This window comes from Solea solea, chromosome 20, assembly GCF_958295425.1.
Source record: "Solea solea chromosome 20, fSolSol10.1, whole genome shotgun sequence".
NCBI classification, from domain to species: Eukaryota; Metazoa; Chordata; class Actinopteri; order Pleuronectiformes; family Soleidae; genus Solea; species Solea solea.
This window is the reverse complement of record NC_081153.1, coordinates 9,784,201-9,792,964: the sequence shown is the minus strand read 5'-3', so window position 1 is coordinate 9,792,964 and position 8,764 is coordinate 9,784,201.

Here is an 8,764-nt window from a genome sequence, read left to right as displayed (position 1 = left end):
TTCGCTGGTGACAAGTGACACCTATTACATTTTTGAAAGTTTGGAATTGGTAAAATAAATACGATGGACAACCTTAAATTGTATTAAATTAAGCCTGGAGCAAGATGTACTGTTATTTACACGAATTAATGCTGAGTTCCAGACACCGTCATCGATAACCCTGCCAAGTTCTTGTTCCCAGTCTCTTTGATGATGTCTCTTTGAGATGGGATATTAAGGTGTACATTTTTGAGATAAGGCCTTTCTGATTTGTGGGAATGTCCAAAATTTAGTCAATTACTGAGTTAGGTGGGATATTTGGGAATGAGGTACTATTTGATTTAACAAAGTTACGAACCTGGAAGGTATCGGAATAGGTGAGACTTGGGAAGGTTACATTGTTCACATAATTCCCTGAAGCTAGCGAGGACATTGTTAATTTAGAGATCACTTGGCCTGACAAGACCTGAGCTCTGCCATAGAGATAAGGCATTATCAATGCTGGGAGGGAGGAAGAGATGATTGTTTTGTTTGGGTTTCAAAAGTACATCTAAATCGGAACCAAATTTTAAGTGTGGAAACAGTAATTCTGAAATTTGAATCTGATTTGGGAAAACGTGGCCGGTAATCTGAACAGTGAATAGTCCTCTCCTCAAAGGACACGGCATCTGAAATCTGCACGCGTCACGTTGCACGACAGCCTTCCAAAGGCGACTGACTGAAGCCCTCGCGTCCTCTCCACGACTCCCACTAAATGAAGCTAAATGTTAGACTTCTATATCGATGAACATCCGTGGGCAGATGGTGAGCTGGCATCGTGCAGTTTGTGCTCACAGTGTCGGGACTGAGAAAACCAGAGCTTTGTGTTTAATCAATGTGGACCAACTTGGGAAGCTAAGTGTTGCTGGGAAGTGCTGTGTCTCTTAGTAACAACATTACCTCAGGCTGACGTTCAGCATAAGCATCCCCTCCACTCACAGATCCAGACACCTGCTTCTCCTCACAGTCCTCCCATTTCTATCTCCAGCTTCTCCTCCTCACTCACCCCACCTCCACCTCCTCCCATGTGCCTATTTCTGTCACCTTATTTAGAGTCATTGATAGAAGTCCCCCCCCCCCCCCCTCGCTCTTGCCTCCATCCTCATCTCTGCCATGCTCTCTCCATGCCCCTGCAACACCCCCGCTGAGCTCAGGCGGTTAGTACAGTCTGCCTGTGCTCTCTCCTTATAAGGGCAAAATACATTGACAGAGGCAGCAGGGGGCGGTCTGTACCAGCACAGGCAGACAGGTAGAGGGACAGTGTCTCTGACAGGAGGAGAGAGTGAGATAGAGATGATGTAGAGACCGAGCAGGAATTAGGAAATAGTGAACAGGGAGGAGGAGGAGGGATGAAGATGGCCAGGGAGAGGAAGTGATGGAGATTGTGTGATAAGCATCGGAGCTTGTGGGCTTTTGAAAGCAAAACGGCAACAGCTATCAGTTGAGGGCTCATATTTTCTTGCCAATCAATGTTCAATCATGTGTGAAAGATGTGTTTCCCCTGCATTTTATTTCATTGCAAAAGTCAATAAACCAACAATTTAAAGTCCCACAGTGTAAATGAATATAAAATGATTACTTAATCGAGTAAAGTGTACATTTTAGTTTGAGGCTAATATATTCATATCAGGAGCCGCGGGTCAGATCTATATAGGCTGCCATTTTGCATCGCCATGCTTATACAATAGTATATAATTCAGCAACAATAATAATATTACTAATAACTGTTTAGTTCATTTGTGTATGAGTGCTGCAACTGTTTCATTTACATTTTTACATTAAAAAAGGACATTGCAAGAGTGTTGGACATTTTTATTCTGCAGCCATCATCTGCTGCACTTTCTGCACTGAACATGCAGAACGTGCAGTAATCAATATGTAATACTCTGTTTTCTCCGGCTTCCTCCCACAGTCCAAAAACATGCAATATGGGGACACTCTAGATTGACCTGTGAGAATGGTTGAATGGTTGTTTGTCTCTGTATCCAGGGTGTACCCTGCCTATCGCCCTATGTCAGCTTAGATTGGCACAGCACCCCCCACGACCCTCCTGTGGAGGATAAAGCGGTAGAAAATGGATGGACGGATACATATACAGCGACAATTAAGTCATCCTAAATCTTCAATCTTGAATACAGCAGCCTTGCCATATAACACGCTCCTTGTGCTGAGGAAGCTCTGCCTCTAGAACTTGCACTCTACTCTGCAGCCATTTTCCTCATCGCTTATAACATTTAAACTGCATAAATGTTGTCCTCAGTACACGATATTCATTATCCACAAAGGTCCTGTCAGCAAATCCCAGAATATGAGACAGGAAAATGTATCAGGACGTGGCTCAATAGAATATTGATGATACAGACTGAGACATCATTTAATCATCGACATCATTTTCCTCCTCCTCGTGATCGTGATTGCGGCAATGGTTTGTCATCATATTCACATGAATACATATTCCCCCAGTGGCAGTGCAGATGTTTGATCACATGATGTTTTACAGTCACTTCAGGTTAAGTGCTGCTATGCTCCAAGCCAGTAAAATATCGATCAATATCCACAATGTAACCAAAAAAAACAACTTGTTGAAATCATTGATATCAACGAGTGCCAATCACCACCAGCGTTTGACCCTCCAGATGTTAACTAGTGTTTGATTTAAAAAAAAAAAAAAAAGCAGCTAACTCACTTCCTGTGTTACTTTCCCTTGTGGCATTTGAAGTGTCACCCGGTTGCCAGGTTTGTGCGCAAGACCGCAAAAGTGGACACCCAGTGTTTTCCGTGTTTCAAAAAATGTTTTATCGTTAACTTCCTCAATATTGGAGGAAGTCAAGTCATTTCCAGTCATTTTATGCAAGTCTAAGTCGAGTCTGAAGTCATGAATGTCAAGTCTGAGTCGAGCCATTTACAGTTCGTCAAGCAAAACTCAAGTCCTCACATTTGCGAGTTATGTTCCTGACAGAACTGCTACTGCCAGTAAAGTTCTCCAACGATTTAATATTAAAATGCAGCAGAACAAGAGATACAGCCCAAGTAAAATCCAATCAACACCATGATATCACTTGAACACACGTATTAAGCCACTTTCACTCTAAAACTAGTGGCTACACACTGGATCTATGACCCTGGGTGAAGCAACATAAAAGAAAACACCTTATCAGCAATCGTTGTGGTTGGTCTGTCCGGTGGTGTTGTCTTTCACCCCGGCGTCACCCGTGCAGAAATCATTACATCACGAAAGCAGTGGAAACAAAACAACTGGTACTCAGTGTCTGTAGTAAAGTGGTTACTTTTGTGTATTCTTGGTACTCAGTGTCTATAGTAAAGTGGTTACTTTTGTGTATTCTTGGTACTCAGTGTCTAAAGTAAAGTGGTTACTTTTGTGTATTCTTGGTACTCAGTGTCTATAGTAAAGTGGTTACTTTTGTGTATTCTTGGTACTCAGTGTCTATAGTAAAGTGGTTACTTTTGTGTATTCTTGGTACTCAGTGTCTAAAGTAAAGTGGTTACTTTTGTGTATTCTTGGTACTCAGTGTCTATAGTAAAGTGGTTACTTTTGTGTATTCTTGGTACTCAGTGTCTATAGTAAAGTGGTTACTTTTGTGTATTCTTGGTACTCAGTGTCTAAAGTCAAGTGGTTACTTTTGTGTATTCTTGGTACTCAGTGTCTATAGTAAAGTGGTTACTTTTGTGTATTCTTGGTACTCAGTGTCTATAGTAAAGTGGTTACTTTTGTGTATTCTTGGTACTCAGTGTCTATAGTAAAGTGGTTACTTTTGTGTATTCTTGGTACTCAGTGTCTAAAGTAAAGTGGTTACTTTTGTGTATTCTTGGTACTCAGTGTCTATAGTAAAGTGGTTACTTTTGTGTATTCTTGGTACTCAGTGTCTATAGTAAAGTGGTTACTTTTGTGTATTCTTGGTACTCAGTGTCTATAGTAAAGTGGTTACTTTTGTGTATTCTTGGTACTCAGTGTCTATAGTAAAGTGGTTACTTTTGTGTAATCTTGGTACTCAGTGTCTATAGTAAAGTGGTTACTTTTGTGTATTCTTTTAATACTCATCTCCAATCCAGTTGATGAAATAAAAACCTATTGCTGTACCAACTTGTAAAATGTAAGATTTGGTACAAAATATCCGTGGTGAAGGGTTAGACTATGCCAACAACCAGAAAGTAAAGGTGCATCACAGAAATTTCCACTAGTAAAAAACTCATTCAATCCAGGTTTCAATAAATTCTTGTGTGTGCGCATGTGTGTTGGTTCAGCTGGAGCACTCCTCAGCGTCACACCTCCTGTGTCGCTGGAGGCCTGTGAGGACTGGGCAGGTGCTAATTGGGCCTGAAGCCTGTGAATTGGGATGTCTGCCAATGTGGTCCATGTGTGTTTACGTAGTGCGTTTGTACAGTACATCAGCGTCAACGCAGCCTCCTTGTCGGTGTGGTGGTAAATAGACCCCTGGTTTTGTTGCAGATGGAGTTACGACGGCCCGTTGGGAACGATGCAGGAAGAGACTTAGAGATGCCGATCCATTTAGTCGCAGGTCCCTGAGCGGAGTAAAAGGCCGACGCAGCAGGGGAAGAGAGGAGAATTAAAGCAAATAATACCCGGCTGCTAAGTGTGTCAGGATCTATGGAAGGAGGCAGGCAGGGAGTTGTTTAATGACACAGAGTCTGTGTGTGTTTGTATCAGTATGAAACATCTGCTCTTGTTAATCTCTACCAACCTGTAGGCAGTAGTTCAGTTACTGTGAGTAATTCCCCCATGGGGCCAAAACTGAAACCCACTGTGAAACCCACACAGAAGAAAACAGACCGGATGAATAAATAGGATCTTGATTCAGAGGGGGTTTGAAGATAAGCCTTTGCTCAACATCTCTCTCCTCAGGATTCTCTACATCACTGCGAAATACCGCCTCCCGTTTCTCCATCACGTCTCCTAGTGAGCGTTCCCTTTGAAAGAAATCAGGGAATAAAAACTGACAGGGGTGGATGAGTATAGAAATCTCTCACTGGTGTGCTGCTTATGTAAAGAGGTGTTGCTACAACTCAAAAGATTGAGTTTGCGGGATGAGGAAGTTGAGGGACCTGCAAGAATAAGGTGAAAGGTGAAGATTTACTGACAGAATGACAGCATGCGTGCATATGTACAGTATGTACACGGAATAATCTTTTCAGGAGAGTGCGGTGGGTTTCATTTAAAACATGCTGCATTGCTTTTAGGCAAAGCAGATGTTCATAACCTTGGGGTTAGGACCCTTTTAATGGGTCGCAACTGAGACGTCATGAGATGAATAACGGCGCAGAATGGCAAACACATTTCTGTAGCATAAAATTATGCTTTTGTTTAGTTTTTTTTTTCCTGGAAATTCTGTCATAGTTGACTTTTGCAGTTAAGGTTCCAGAATGAAACATTCCTAAAAGTCCAGAGGTTAGAGCGGTGGAGCATTTATGTCTAAGTTTACTTTTGTGACCAAGAAGAGAGAAACAAGTTTAACAAGTTATTTAATAATTGGTTCCCACTTATTGGCATTTTTTTTTAATTTAACACAAAGATAGTGAAGGTCTCAGAATATGGAGTGCAGAATCATCTAAGGGCTGTATTGTTTGTTTTTAGGTCTTATGTTTCTATATTTTATTTGTATTATTTACAATACAGCTGTGGTTGTTTTTAAAGTGCTTTATAAACACAGTTGGATTGGATTGGAAGTATACACTGAAATTCTAAAATAAGATTATTTTGTTATTTATGAAAAATTGGAAAGTAACATATTGTAACACCCCAGAACTTGGACTGTGACTGTGACAAATCCGGCAAATCAGCATTCGTTGTTGAGCCATAGCCTTTCCTCTATCTCTTCCCCCTTTTACTTTATTATTATTATTCATCATAATTACAATAATTAAATGTCAGTAATGTCAGACTAAAGAAGAGAGAAAAGAGAAAAAGGTGACAGCTGTATACTTTCTAGAAAAAAAGGATACTTTAACCATAGACATGTGCAAATCTATTATAAGGGCTCCAGAAACTGGCATGGACAATGATAGACAAGAACAAGGGGAGTGAGAGGGGATGCCAGGATGTCTTTCCCCCCTAAAAACCCAAATGATCTTCTAAGTCTGCCCACTGTTCCATTTCTGTGCGGACCCACTTAAACATTATCTGTAGAAAACAGATCCCGGATTATTGTATATTCCCTGATCTATAGGACGAGCAGCTCCTCCCTCTGTCTTTCTTATATCCATCCCACCATGTATCCATATGTGTCTAGACTTGAGTCCCCCCCCCCACCCCCGAGGCTGAGCTGATTAACAGTAATAGGGAACAACAATGCATGATAATGTGAATTATAATGGGCCAATAGAAGCAGCTTTTGACCACACGCTTCCATATGTGGCCAATGGCACGGTGACACTGTACATTTTCCCTGCAGGAACAGGCCAGACAAAGACAAAATCATGTCAAAGTCAGACTGTAGGTCAATCTAAGTGGAAAGGACATGTGAAGCCTGGAGGGGATGTATATGGCACGAGTCCACAGACCCTTTCATTCTTCTGCCTGAACCCGTGACTGTAAACGCACATCACTGTTTCCCTCACTCTTCTCCTCTCCAGCAACCTAACACTCCCATGGTTGTAGGATATCCTTGGCTAAAGATTCACAACCCTCATTTTGACCGGTCTTCTGGTTCCCTCCTTAGTTGGAGTTTTCACTGCCATTCCCACTGTCTCAAAACTGCGTGTAATCCTCCCTCTCTCTCTGTAGATGCACCTTCTGAGCCCCCTGACCTTTCCTCTGTTCCTGATTTTATTGGATTATCTATGAGTTATGCTGGTGTAGTAACTCTAGTTGTTGTCCAGTGACAAAGTGATTCTGTGTAACAAACAAATAATGAACATAAATATGGATAGTAAATATCACATAGCAGCACAAACAGGTAAACCGTAGTAACTGTTGTAGTGCTTCTCTGAAGCTGAACCAGGCTAATCATGCGTTGATATTGCATGTGTGAGGCAACACCGCCATCTACTGGATGATGAGCATTCCACACAGTCATACCCTGACGTCAACTAAGCAGCATGCGTTCAATTAAGATGCACGATTAAATAATGAGGTGAATAGATTATCAAAACTGACTCTATACTATGCCACAGGGTATAAGAGAAACACACAATGACATTTCAAACCTGCAGCAGCAATACAGATTCTAACAATGCTACTATTAGTTATAAAGAAAGAACTAATAAGGCACATAATAAGCAAACTAATATGATAAGTGTTCACTCACTCAATTAAGATCTCTAGCACTCAAGCTGGCTGCTCTCACAAAGTCTGTGTGGAGTGTAACTGAGTGCAGGTGGAAAAAAGAACAGCTGGCACACACACACGATGAGTCACCACTAGAGGGGGCCTTTTTCACAATGATAATAATCAGAATCAATGTTATTTATAAGAGCCTTTCGAAACTCGCCTTACATCACAAACAATATACTAAGTTAAATCAAACAGCGCTAAGATATGAGCAGACAAGATCTAAGTGTCATATAAATTTAGAAAATGTAAATATACAAGAGAGTGGGCGACTGTGATGGTCTGTAAGTTTTATTTCACGCATATTTATTGCAACAACACCACCATCATTGCAAAAAACACAAAGTCTCCCTTTAAACCAACAAGAATTCACACACAGTTACGTCCACGAGTCCTGCTGACGTCCACAAATCATCCCCTTGAGGGGACAGTTCGGGTTACAGCGCTCACTTCAAAGCAAAATAAGTGCCCTTGAGCGACTCTAACCTGTGACCTTTGAACCCCTTTGAACCTGTCTGCGGCTCCCTGGTGTTTTTTTTTTTTTCACCAGCACCTGAATCTTCTTCACATCCGTGAAAGATTGTGAAATGAAGAGATCATCAGCAGCAGCAGCAGCGGCAGCAGCTCAGTCTGAGCCAAAGCACCGTGAATTAACCGGCTTGTTAAAGGCAGACAGTTTGATTAACTGTATCACACATGAGACGCGTGTGTGTGTGTGTGTGTGTGTGTGTGTGAGAGAGGACTATTCTGATCCAAACTCTCCTCTCCTGACATTTCACCTGATACGTTGCATCAGGACGACGTGTGAAGTCTGCCAAAGCAGCGAAACACTGTCTGTGAGTATGTGTGAGAGAGTGAGCGAAGAAAAGCCGCTAGTCGACGGAAGGACACGTCATAAATATGTCACACACAACTTTACCACAGTCATTCCTCCCTCCCACTGGACACAAATCAGCTACAACCCCAGTTTAAACTGGTTTGAAATGGGGTTTTTGTAGCGTAGCTCACATATATAAAGTGGACACTCAATGTGAGTAAGAATATATTGATATTGACATTGTTAGCATAGCCATAGACAGTTTATAATAAGTGGACATAGTCGTGTGATTCTCCCGAAGATGCATTTAGAGTCATAATATTTTATTTTATATTTAAAAGCCACCAGGGGGCGACCTGCCTGGTTGCAAAATTATCACCGTTTGAATGGAAAGCTTTTCCAAGATCCAAGATTCAGGGTTTATCGTTTTCTCCAACCCGTTCAGTTCCACACAAAGACACAATTAAGAACCCACTGAAAAGATTATCCATTAAAGTCAATTAAATTGTGATTTATCACCATTTATTCAAACCAACAAAGACGACGGCCACTGAGACGTCTTAAACCTTGAAGCAGATGCTACTCCTGACACTTTAACAGGCGTCCCATGTTTTTAATAAATT